Source organism: Nilaparvata lugens, chromosome 6 (assembly GCF_014356525.2).
Source record: "Nilaparvata lugens isolate BPH chromosome 6, ASM1435652v1, whole genome shotgun sequence".
Taxonomy (NCBI): domain Eukaryota; kingdom Metazoa; phylum Arthropoda; class Insecta; order Hemiptera; family Delphacidae; genus Nilaparvata; species Nilaparvata lugens.
Window position 1 is genome coordinate 67,221,437 of NC_052509.1, and position 12,500 is coordinate 67,233,936.

Consider the following 12,500-nt stretch of genomic DNA (forward strand, 5'->3'; position numbering starts at 1 on the left):
ATTTATTGATACACGAAATAATTCTAAAATCAATATAACAATAGGCAGTGTTCGGTAAAGATGGTATTGTGATTAAAATTCATTGCTGCCCAAAAGTCTTCATTCAGTTTTAACAATCGAAACCTTGATATTATTCCAGCAAATAAGTTTGAATTTCACGGCCATTCCCCAATTTTATTCAGATGTTCATACCTTAAGATTAGTGTGGTTAATTTCTGATGAGAAAGTCGAAAACATTTTTTTTAATTTCCAATAATTGATAGATACCCAAAAGTCAAATTCTTTTATATTAACAGCCCATTTTTATATTCTCAAGAGAAGGGATGTTTAAAACCTTTATGGTCGCTCACACCATTAGCATCCACCGACCTTGCCACCCACTGAAGCTTGCAGCTCCTGACACATGCCTTGTATCCCCAAAAATTCCCTAATGTAATGCTTTTTGTCTGTCATCTTGAACTTGAAAAATTTCATTTCGTGAAAACTGTACTTGTTCTATGGTTGTTATTGTCTCTCTAAGGGCCATTTGCACAGTGACAGTTTAAACGAAAATTCCATCTTAAACTGGATTAAATCCATATCAAGTCTCATTTGTTATAATGTGTTACATTTTGAGTTTAAGCCACCAGCTGATTAAATTCAGTTTAAGCTTTGACTGTGCAAATGGCTCTTAATTCGGTAATTCCCTTTCAACTGATACAGCTCATTGGGGTTTTCAGGGTAATCTACTAGATTTCTACATTTATTGAGCATGCTTGACTTATTATGCAACCTCAAATAAATAAATAAATCAACTTTATTAATCAACTTAAATGCATAAAAAAACGGTGCTTGTACAATTTTTTTCCTTTACATATTCTGACAACATGAAAATCTTAGTTTATTGACAATGCTCTACAAAATGTTTTGAGTTATGTGCAATACAAGTTCATGGAGCCGGTCGCTGGTTGATTCAAACAAATCTCGAATCATTATTACAAAGACGAAGTATGGCAACGTTTGATGGACCTTCATGAGGAGTGAAATTTATTTACTATATGAGAATTGGCAACACAGCTCAGCGGACCAAACATAGGAGCACATTTCACGCAGCAATTATAATATTGAAGGACCTTCTTGAGGAGTAAAATTTGCATGCAACTCTAATGTTGGCGCCAAATCACTCAAGACCCAACATAGGAGTAGATTTTATATAGCAGAATTATATAAGCACTTTGGAGGTTAGAAAGGACCATCATGAGGTGAATAACTTTACAAGGATCTAGATTAATTATGGATGAATATATCATAATTGAGTGGAATATAACCATTCAGCAAGTCAAGTTCTTCAGGTATAACATAATAGTTTCATTTTGTGACTATCTGATCAAATTTAAAATGGGGGGTCCCGGGAACTACATAAGAGTTGAAATTTTACTGGACCCACAACAGGCACAAAAACGTAAATATATATATATATATATATATATATATATATATATATATATATATATTATACATATATATATCTACGGGTTTTCTTACCATAGTTTTTTACTATGTTAAGAATAAGGTGACTAAAGTGAAATATTCTTATCTTCTTTATCTTTAAACAGAGATATCAACCTATTTACTGAATGAAGCCTTTCTATCACGTAGTTTATATTTGAGAAGATAATTATATTATTGGATGTGAGAGTTTCATACAATTGCATCTACATCGATCATAATCTGTACCTCAGAGTTAGAAGGGTGTAAGTATCAAACGGCTAATTTTCAGGAGAGCCGAAAAAGTAGTACACTCCCAGCCGGGGCTAAAAGAGCGTAAGTAGAATCAGCATTACACTTACTTGCCAATATTATTGAACTCACGTTGTTTCAGTTTTAATGGACTTACGCTCTTTCAGCTCTGGCTATCTTCAAAACAATCAACTGCAACAGAGGACTTACGTTATCTTGAATCTATAAAGTTCGTAAAACTGAACATGACCAATACCTACTATTACTTCAGGCCCCACAACTAATTAATGACGTCATAACATGTAGATTGATTCTTCCTAGATCATAGAAGTTTCTACTAGCTTATCAATGTAACTTTTGTTACTGTATCGATTTTTTATTGGATGGAATCCTATCTAAATTTCAGATTAAAGACATTTGTATTTTAATAAATAGAAATTTCATTTAAATAAAAACACTTTATTCCACAAATGCAACAACTTATCCATACTTTCAGTTTGATAGACATAGGTCTACTCGATTTAGTGATAGAGCTATTGATAAATTCATCTCAACCAAAAATACCTAATAATAGCCTGTATCAGAATCGAAGGAGAGGTAAATCAAAGATAAACCAAAATAGATGCAACTCTTTTCTAAGAAAGAGGCTCCCACAAGCTTGACCACAATAAATCTGTGGTACAAAGAAACCCATCAGGAATGCTTTTCAGTTGGGTAAAACCTTTAATATTATGATGTTATGGACAGTTCCAACACTTTGCATTTACTTTTTAATTTATTAGTTCAAAAGTTCTTTCACACACTTTATTTACACTGTTCTTGCTCACTCTAATATTACACTGTAATTTCACATTTTATTTACACTGTTCTTTCACACCTTAATTAAATTCTCTATTCACACTTTATTTACACTGTTCTTCTACACTTCATGTAAACCGTTGTTTTTTAGAATTGAAGTTCTTTCTTCTCATCGCTCGTATCCATTTTCGTTTCAAAGTGTCATCTTTCGAAAAAGAAAATACCGTACGGAAACTTTTGGAGTCTTGTTATAATTCCCACGACAATTAAGTACACAACAGTATCCCATGATTTAAAACCATCTCCAAACCCAAATCCATCAATACTTTTCACAAACGAATATTAGAAGAATGATAAACAAACCATTTTCATTGAAATGGAAGACCGTGAAAATTGAATTTGTAATTCCAATTTTGTTGTTTACCATATCAGATGTGATAACAAGCATCAGCGCTCTTATTTCGCCTTCTTGCCGCCAGTAGATCATAGATCTACATGTGATGACGTCATAGTTTATTAGAGATCAGTTGTGGGGCCTGAAGTAATAGTAGGTATTGACATGACCCACTAAAAACATAATTAATTTTTGTCAACGAATGGACTTACGCTCCTCTAGCTCTGAAGTTTAGAATTTATAACAGATTCCATGTGATCAAACATAATCTTTTCTCAAGAACTACTTTCAGTTTTATGATGGTCATTCAGATAAATTCTAGTATTATTCTTGTTAATCAACCATGATTCAATCATTAAATATGTTCCAAGTTGAATGTTATTCATTGAAACGACTCAATATTGTTGAAACCATTGATTTGTTGAAACAATTCCACATATCAGTCTAGAGTGTACACCATTTTCAATATCTAGTAAATTGAAAAATTTAGTATTGAACAGCAGAATATATAGTGTGGGTGGAGGCCTTTGATTGGCCATCAGCTCTCGACCAATCAACGCTGAGCTCGGCTGACATTGGCCGAGACTACACACTCCCAAGTAGTATCCCCAATATGGTCATGAGAAGCGTTGAGAAACAACAAATCAATTGAAACTTTGATAACTGACAACAACAAATTGATAATATCGGAGGAAATGGAAGAATATAATTTTTAAATTAAAAATACAGTAGGTTAGCACGGAAAAATTAGAGCTTCAACAAAATATGACTAGGTAGAAGTTCACATTTCTAATATACTATACTTGAACACAACTCATCCAATAAAACTCTCATAACTTTCCTTGCCCTATTACCATGGGTGAGGAAAGTATTGCTTTCCGAAAAAAAATTAAGGTACCCCAATTTCTAAATTTCAAAACGTTTCAAGGTCCCCTGAGTCCAAAAAAGTGGTTTTTTGGTATTGGTCTGTATGTGTGTGTGTGTGTGTGTGTGTGTGTGGTTGTGTGTGTGTGTGTTGTGTGTGTGTGTGTGGTGTGTGTGTGTGGTGTGTGTGTGTGTGTGTGTGTGGTGTGTGTGTGTGTGTGTGTGTGTGTGAGTGTGTGTGTGTGTGTGGTGTGTGTGTGTGTGTGTTGTGTGTGTGTGTGTGGTGTGTGTGTGTGTGTGTGTGTGTGTGTTGTGTGTGTGTGTGTGGTGTGTGTGTGTGTGTGTGTGTGTGTGTGTATGAGTGTATGTGCGTCTGTGTACACGATATCTCATCTCCCAATCAACGGAATGACTTGAAATTTGGAACTTGAGGTCCTTCCCCTATAAGGATCCGACACGAACAATTTCGAACAAATCCAATCTAAGATGGCGGCTAAAATGGCGAAAATGTTGTCAAAAACAGGGTTTCTCGCGATTTTCTCGAAAACGGCTCCAACGATTTTGATCAAATTCATACCTAGAATGATTGATAAGCTCTATCAACTGCCATAAGTCTCATATCTGTAAAAATTTCAGGAGCTCCGCCACATCAATGCAAAGTGTGATTTTAGATTTCCGATTATCAGGCTTCAGATACGATTTGAACAAAAAAATTTAAGTGGAAAAGATTGAGCATAAAAATCTCTACAATTAATATTCAGTGACATTTTCACCTGAAATTGGAAATAAGCTCGAAATTCAAGAAAATGTGTTTATCCAATAAAGCAAACTGTTGGCAACTGTTGATTCTATTAAATCATCACTATGAAGAGATAGCAGACTACGTTTATCGCCAGCGTTATTGTCCTGTCACCAGCTGGCAGATCTTTGAATAGTAGACTTGGAATGCGCGTGTACACTTGCGTCAGGTGATAAATTTTTATAACGTCAATCCACACGTCAAGCAATCTTTGTGACCACTCAATTAAGGAGCTCATATTTCGTGGACCAGGCTGTACCTTAAATTATTTTTGAAAAACTTCTCCGTGTTATTATTATTCATGATGTGTTGATTGAGTGTTCAAACGAGAGAGATTGTCAAAGTGTGTGTAAAATATTGTCAGATGGATTTATAACCTCCTCCATTGCATATGAATTGATTGGTGCAGGTGCGGTCTATTCACTCTGTGATTCCTGTTCATTTTATTCCCTATTCATAAAAATCTGGTGTGGCGCACTCACATAACTTTCCTTGCCGTTATGAAAATTGATCACCTGACGCTAGTGTTCCCGCGCTTCTCAAGTCTACTATTTAGTGATTTGAGGCAGCTGGTGACAGGGTAATAACGCTGGGACACACATGAGGTCTGCTATCTCTTCATAGTGAATGATTTAATAGAATCAAAAATAATTTGCAATTGAATAATCACATTTTCTCGAATTTAAAGCTTATTTTCAATTTTAGGTGAAAATTTTACTGAACATTAATTATAGAGATTTTCATGCTCAATCTACTCCACTTGATTTTTTTTGTTTCAATTGTATCTGAAGCCTGATAATTGGGATTCTATCTGCATTGATGGGGCGGAGCTCCTGAAATTTTTACAGATATGGGACTTGTGGCAGTTGATAGAGCTTATCGATGGAGTATGGTTTTTATTGTCTTAAGGGCGTCAAGCGGCCGGTTAATAAACAGAATTTCATTTGCATTACCTACTTAGGCTCAAGGCACCTTGCATCAGTCAGAGTGCCGAATGCAGGTAAGAGGATGATGCACTTGGAAACTGATCAATCAATCTTTAATACATGTCAAATAAATCCTGACCAAAGATAATATTGTTTTCCCTGCTTAAAAGTCATTTTAAGTATGATTTTGATCAAAATCGTTGGAGCCGTTTCCGAGAAAATCACGAAAGACCCTGTTTTTGACAACATTTTCGCCATTTTAGCCGCCATCTTGAATTGCATTTGATCGAAATTGTTCATGTTGGATCCTTATAGTGAAAGGACCTTAAGTTCCAAATTTCAAGTCATTCCGTTAATTGGGAGATGAGATATCGTGTACACAGACGCACATACACTCATACACACACTCATACACACACACACACACACCACACACACACCACACACACACACACACACACACACACACACACACACACACACACACACACACACACACACACACAACACACACACACACACACACACACACACCACACACACACACACACACACACACACACAAACACACACACACATACAGACCAATACCCAAAAACCAGTTTTTTGGACTCAGGGAACCTTCAAACGTATAGAAATTTAGAAATTGGGGTACCTTAATTTTTTTCGGAAAGCAATACTTTCCTCACCTATGGTAATAGGGCAAGGAAAGTAAAATGATAGTTAACAACCTGTTTGAACCAATTTCACTCCAAGGATATTTGTTTTAAGCCTTGCCATGATATTGTGAATGCTTGTTAAGAGATCCCAATGGGTATTCAACTCATAAAAATATATATATAACTACGGGTTTTCTTACCATAGTTTTTTACTATGTTAAGAATAAGGTGACTAAAGTGAAATATTCTTATCTTCTTTATCTTTAAACAGAGATATCAACCTATTTACTGAATGAAGCCTTTCTATCACGTAGTTTATATTTGAGAAGATATATTATTGGATGTGAGAGTTTCATACAATTGCATCTACATCGATCATAATCTGTACCTCAGAGTTAGAAGGGCGTAAGTATCAAACGGCTGATTTTACAGGAGAGCTGAAAAAGTAGTACACTCCCAGCCGAGGCTAAAAGAGCGTAAGTAGAATCAGCATTACACTTACTTGCCAATATTATTGGACTCATGTTGTTTCAGTTTTAATGGACTTACGCTTTTTCAGCTCTGGCTATCTTCAAAACAATCAACTGCAACAGAGGACTTACGTTATCTTGAATCTATAACGTTCGTAAAACTGAGCATGACCCACTAAAAACATAATTTTGTCAACGAATGGACTTACGCTCCTCTAGCTCTGAAGTTTAGAATTTATAACAGATTCCATGTGATCAAACATAATTGTTTTTTCAGATTGGTTTCTACATGAATGCAGGTTTGATGCCTAGTGAGATCGGACAATCTTTTCTCAAGAACTACTTTCAGTTTTATGATAGTCATTCAGATAAATTCTTGTATTATTCTTGTTAATCAACCATGATTCAATTATTAAATATGTTCCAAGTTGAATGTTATTCATTGAAACGACTCAATATTGTTGAAACCATTGATTTGTTGAAACAATTCCACATATCAGTCTGGAGTGTTACACCATTTTCAATCTCCAGTAAATTGAAAAATTTAAAATTGAACAGCAGAATATATAGTGTGGGTGGAGGCCTATGATTGGCCATCAGCTCTCGACCAATCAACGCTGAGCTCGACCGCCATTGGCCGATACTAGACACTCCCGAGTATTCCCAATATGGTCATGAGAAGCGTTGAGAAACAACAAATCAATTGCAACTTTGATAACTAACAACAACAAATTGATAATATCGGAGGAAATGAAAGAATATAATTTTTGAATTCAAAATCCAGTAGGTTGGCACGAAAATACAAGAGCTTCAACAAAATATGAGTGGGTAGAAGTTCACATTTCTAATATACTATACTTGAACACAACTCATCCAATAAAACTCTCATTACTTTCCTTGCCCTATTACCATAGGTAAGGAAAGTATTGCTTTCCGAAAAAAATTAAGGTACCCCAATTTCTAAATTTCAAAACGTTTCAAGGTCCCCTGAAACGTTTTTTCAAAGCTCGAAATTCAAGAAAATGTGTTTATCAAATAAAGCAAACTGTTGGCAACTGTTGATTCTATTAAATCATTCACTATGAAGAGATAGCAGACTACGTTTATCTCCAGCGTTATTGTCCTGTCACCAGCTGGCAGATCTTTGAATAGTAGACTTGGAATGCGCGTGTACATTTGCGACAGGTGATAAATTTTTATAACGGCAAGGAAAGTTGTGTGAGTGCGCCACACCAGATTTTATAACTTGGTGCTAGACAGGATTCAATCCGATAAAACTTCTATCTCTATTTTTGTTCAAGCCAAAATCATTCAAATTGATTCTAGTATCATTATTTTATTAATTAACGATGATTTACGCGATTAATGTTCTTAGTAGAATATTGAGATTGGATTTCTTCTCCAATTTCATTATCTACAATATACGTCATCATTAAATTGTACAACAAATATACAGTTACTTGAAGATAAACAGTTGAAAGAAGGCTAATAATGTTCATATTGACTGATGCCTGTGGTTTGGTAGCAAATATATTATATACAAAGAGACTAGTATTATACTTATTAATCAACCATGATTCAACTATTAATATGTTCCAAGTTGAATATTAACTATTGACGAAGCGACTTAATATTGTTGAATTCACTGATTCATTAAAACAATTAGACATAATTATTTGTCTCGATGTAATGTATCACTACAAAAATAATATAAATTTTGAAATATTTCTTCTAATTTATATTTCCAGATTGATGATTTGGCATGGAAATTGAAATGGACATAGCCTATGCATAATATTTGGACGATTTGAACTAAATTAGGAAATTGAAGAAGTTTTGGGCAATCGCCTGTTTTTGTTCTCCGATCATTGTATTGTTTGTGCTAACCTAATAAATAAATAATCTAAATGTTATAACTACGCTCTCTCAATGATTGTGTCCAAAAAAGATTTCTCCAAAACTCTGGACGACGGAGTTCAGCAAACAAGAGACCTGAATTTGTAGAATGATTGCAGGTATACTGTCCGTTATTGCAGTGGGATTCCTGAAGCAATAATTGAGTTTCAACCGGTACTTGATTATGTATAGTGGCCGAGTTTGCAATCACCAACTCCCCCATAGAAACCTATCATCTTTCTGCCCAAACTTGGATAAATAGCACATTCACCATTCTATCCCCCTATCGTGATACATTATAGCTGACATAATGATACAGTATCAATTTTGATACATTATAGTTGACATAATGATACAGTAATCACCCACGAATTCGATCGCGAACCTAATCGAATTTACCAGAACTCGTTTGCGACTTTTGGGAGTGAATTTGTTGGCTAGATTTAATCACAGTATACTCGATACATCGTGAGGTTGCAGATTATCATTGGATTCACTGTAGCTATTGATTAGCTGTTGGCTATTGATTGAAGTTGATGTAGATAGCTGTTGATTTACTGATACTGAAGATATCAAATCATCAAATATTAGGAAACAGATCATCTTTATTGGATACAGTCATGGAGAAAAGATAGCATAAGAAGATATTTTATGATATGAGACGATCATGTTCCAATTTAAAAGCAGATTTTTTGTTAACTCAAGCCAATTAATGTCGACTATCGCCTAGTATTACTGTTTGTTGGGGTGAGAGTTATGTAAGAACAGCACAGTATGAGAGACTACCAGCGTCACATAGTTTTGCAAAAACGAACTGCCTGGACTATCGGCTTCAGTTAACAGTGAAATTCGCAACATGAACGCCCTATACCATGGAATATCTTCTTATGAAATATTTTCTCTATAATACAGTATCATCCTCATTAAATGCTTCAAGATGGTGTTGGTAACAGAGTATCTGCCTAAAGCTGCGTACACATATTCGCGCTTCCAACCAGCACCGAGCACGCTCCTCCCTCGTACCGCCCTCGTACCGCCCTCGTACCACCATCGAACCACAGTCGCACCGCCCACGCACCCATCATGAACGTTATGGAAGATGTTAGATCTTCTCGCGTTCCCCGGTCGAACCACTGTTGCTCCCCGGTCGATCATCAATCGCTCTGCTGGAGAGACGTTCGGTTGCGGAGCAGAGCGAAAGTCTGTACGCACCTACACTGATACTGTTACTATAAAGATACTGTTGGAAACAGATCATCTTTATTGTATACAAAGTAGGGTTGATAGCAAATCATATTAAATATGACTAAATTAAAATTAAATATTAAATTTAATTAATTGAACTAATTAATATTGACTAAATCTTAGTCAAGATACCGAGATCCTGTTTTGAATCTTGGTGTTCTCTACAGGTGTTTGATGGAAGTTGTTTTTCGAAATGATGGTATCTTGATCCTTTCACTACCTCCGTGAACGAAGCCATAGTGCATTCTTGTGACGTCAGCACAGGTAGGGCACCTACACCAATAAAAATTCGTTGATTTCATCTGATTTATATCAGCTGGTGTTTTTGTTGGTGTAGAAGCCCTACCTGTGCTGACGTCACACGAATGCACTATGACTTTGTTTACAGAGGTAGTGAGTGATCCATTCCGAACTGCGATGTATTAACACACGGTTTCAACGGTTTTTCACAACGTCATGCAGTTAATTACTTAAGCAGATAAGCAATTGTGATGAGGTACTAACTGGAGTACTTTCGAACGACAAGCGCCAATTTTCAACAGTGGTAATAAGTCCCAGGATTGTTTTTATGTGTTCCTAGAGCCTACTACTTATCATGGAAGTATGAATATTCCCAATTTTGAAGGAGAGTATCTGAATTCTGAATACACTCACAGTAATAACTCTAACTTACAGTACAATAAGAACATATCAATGAGGTACAAATATGATAGTTCAATTTGAAGAGCTACAGCTTTTTTGAATAATTCTAGACGAGAAATAGAAAAAAGTCTCCGGAGAACTGAAAAAAATAAGTGAATGGTCAAGAATAGAGATTTGTGTGCAGAATAAACTCATAATTCTTTTCAGCGTAGAGTATCTTGGTGGTCCTTACTATACCATATATTATTCCTTTGTCATTACAAGGACAAATTATCAGTGATAGGCTTGTGCTGAATGAACTCATAGAGCTTTGCAGCAAAGAGTGGTCTATGTTATATTTATTTATTTATTCATTCATCTATGGAGACAACAGGTTACCCCTAATGTGTCTCCTTCAATGTGTTGTACCTGATCTGATCTGTACTGTACCTGAACTGTATCTTACCAGATATGTACCTCTCCTGATCTGTACCTGACCTGACCTGTACTGTAGAGAATATTATCCCCTTGTCAACGTAATGCTGTAGCGGTCGGTCCGTAACTCAGGTAACGGGCTCTGCCCTATATCTTATCGGATGATAAATTTTAACGAGTTACTCATTTGTAATAGTTAATTGTATATCTAGAGTGAAAAGTACGACTTTTTCTCCCTGTGGGAAAAAGTTTGAAGCCCGAGGCGAAGCCGAGGGCAGCAATTTTCCTGAGGGGGAAAAAGTATTTTTCGCTCGTGATGTACACAACATTTTTCCTCCATCTACATTTTTTTATAGAAACTGCTAATAAAATCATTCTAATAACTCACGTATTGGTGACAATGATTCCTAACAACATAACCTAAATCTAAAACCTAAAAGCTGGTCGTCTGATTGGCACTGCCGATTGCGCTATCTATCGGCAAAAGTTGTAACAATTATATCAGCTGAGCAGCTACCAAAAATGGCTGACTCCAGATCACGCGGTTCAGATTTGAATTGCAGATCAAAAATATTTGTTGGCTGGTATTTTGAATAGAATAAAATATTTTAAAAATTGTATAAATTTTTATCGTCTACTAATATTAAGAATATAATAATTATCATACAAACATATATTTCATGAGTTAATCAAATTTCTGGTTGTGGTATTGAATTCAGTTGACTCAATGACAGACACCTCTATTATGCTTTCTCATCTGAGCTTAGACCTTCTAACCTATTACATTGTAAGTTCAAAATAGAGATGCTTCCCAAGTTATTTAAATGGAGTCACTTTTACTCCCTAGGGAGTTTTTCTGTTTTTTACTACCTAGAGCGAAAAAGTTACACTTTAGTATTATGTTTCAGGGAGTAAAGTAAGTACTACAGACAGTAGGTGGAGGAAAATACTATTATACCAATCCCAACACACTAATGCCATGAATGTGGGCGATATTCGAGAACATGCTATCCTATAATAATCGTGATCAAGGGGTTATATCCTCTGAAACTTTATCCAGCCTACTATGAAAACTTACTACTATTCTACTCACCTACAACTACTATAGTGAGGTCCACGTTATAATGGCAGTATTTGATCAACATTGGTGTTACTATCCTTGTCTATCATTCGACAAAGCAGATTGCGCTATTTTTTCTAGCTCCGAAATGTTGCCAGATCGTGTCTAGCAATGTGGAAATGTGACTAATAAAGAAATCTGGTGTGGCGCACTCACACAACTTTCCTTGCCGTTATGAAAATAATTTATCACCTGACGCTAGTGTTCCCGTGCATCTCAAGTCTAAGATTTGAGCCAGCTGTTGACAGGGCAATAACGCTGGAGACACACATGAGGTCTGCTATCTCTTCATAGTGAATGATTTAATAGAATCAACAATAATTTGCAATTGAATAATCACATTTTCTCGAATTTAAGGCTTATTTTCAAATTTAGGTGGAAATGTTACTGAACATTAATTGTAGAGATTTTCATGCTCAATCTACTCCACTTGATTTTTTTCGTTTCAATTTTATCTGAAGCCTGATAATTGGGAATCTATCTGCATTGATGGGCGAAGCTCCTGAAATTTTTACAGATATGGGACTTGTGGCTGTTGATAGAGCTTATTGATG